The sequence below is a fragment of the Magnolia sinica genome, chromosome 16, assembly GCF_029962835.1.
Source record: "Magnolia sinica isolate HGM2019 chromosome 16, MsV1, whole genome shotgun sequence".
In the NCBI taxonomy this organism is placed as follows: Eukaryota; Viridiplantae; Streptophyta; class Magnoliopsida; order Magnoliales; family Magnoliaceae; genus Magnolia; species Magnolia sinica.
In genome coordinates, this window is record NC_080588.1 from 9,860,583 (window position 1) to 9,861,976 (window position 1,394).

The following is a 1,394-nucleotide window of genomic DNA, read 5'->3' on the forward strand; positions in this document are numbered from 1 at the left end:
CTAATTTTCTAATTTTTCTATCTTGTATTTTTAGATTAAGTGTTATTTTCTATTTTTAGAAATTGTCTAATTATAGGATTTCTTTTAATTTTAGAATCTAACTTTCCTTCTATTTTTAAGTTTAGAACTTTTCTAAGTATTTTTTTATTATTAAAAACTTCCTATTTTTAGACACTTTCATTTTTTAAAAACTAGTTTACTTTTTATTTTTAGAAATTGACTTGTTTTGTTTTGTTTTGCAGGTTTTTAACTTAGGAACTTCTGATTTGGTAACCTCTTTCCAACTCTTCTTTCTCTTTATTTTTAGATTTCTATTTCCTTTCTTTCTTTTAGGTTTAGGTTTAGATTCTGAATTGAGGGCTGCGAGTGTTTCATGCCCAAGTGGGTCCGTGACAACACTCGATGTCTCTTGACTAAAGGAGGATTGGTTGAGTGGTTAACTATCTATCACAGGACTAGACACCGCTCGAGATCCCCAGAGTTAATTGAGGCTATGGCTGCAAATCAACTGGCTAATTAACTAGAAGGACTACCTCAACCTAGGGTTGGGGAAGTCTAGGATGAGAATGAGGTGCATCGAGCACCCCCGCCTCATACTTTACGAGATTATTTACAACCGGCGGGGGTGAGCATACCCTCATGCATGGTTTTTCTAGAGAATATAGGACACATGGAAATCAAGCCAGGGGTGATCCAACTCCTTCATAAATTTCATGGGCTTGAGTCAGAAAATCCATACTTACACCTGAAAGAGTTTGATGAGATCATAGTCACTTTATACTTTCCTAACATATCTGATGACACGGTCAGGTTGAAACTCTTTCCCTTTTCTTTAAAAGAGAAAGCTAAGATGTGGTTGCATTCACTACGTCCTCGATCTATTGGCACATGGAATGATATGATAAGGGAGTTCAAAAAGAAAATTTTTTCACATCATAATACGAACACCCTTAGAAAGTCAATCTTGAACTTCGCCTAAAAGGAGGATGAAACATTCTTCCAATGTTGGGAACGATTCAAGGATTTTGTCAGTTCATGCCCACAACATAGATTTGAAATGTGGCACATTACACACTTCTTTTATGATGGTTTGACATCTTTCATGCGCCAATTGGTCGAGAGAATGTGCAATAGGGAATTCATGAATAAAAATGTCGATGAGGTGTGGGATTCTTTAGATAGACTTGCTGAAAATGTATAATTGTGGGACACATACCCAAAACGAAGAACCATGTCTAGGTCGACTCAATCCAAGGAGAGGGGTGGAATGTATCTCCTGAAGGCGACAATGATATCAATGTTAAAAAGGCTTATCTCACTAGGAAACTCGAAGCGAGATATTAAAGAAGGATAAGGATAAGGAAATTATTTGCGGTATTTGTGGTTGCAACATT

General features: G+C 36.3%; 1 non-coding gene across 1 annotated transcript; it reads right to left on the bottom strand.

The window, feature by feature from the left end:
• Positions 1-946: 946 nt before the first annotated feature.
• Positions 947-1,053, bottom strand: LOC131229926 (small nucleolar RNA R71). Its single transcript, XR_009163662.1, has one exon. It is a non-coding gene; the product is annotated as a small nucleolar RNA R71 (small nucleolar RNA).
• Between the last annotated feature and the right edge of the window lie 341 nt (positions 1,054-1,394).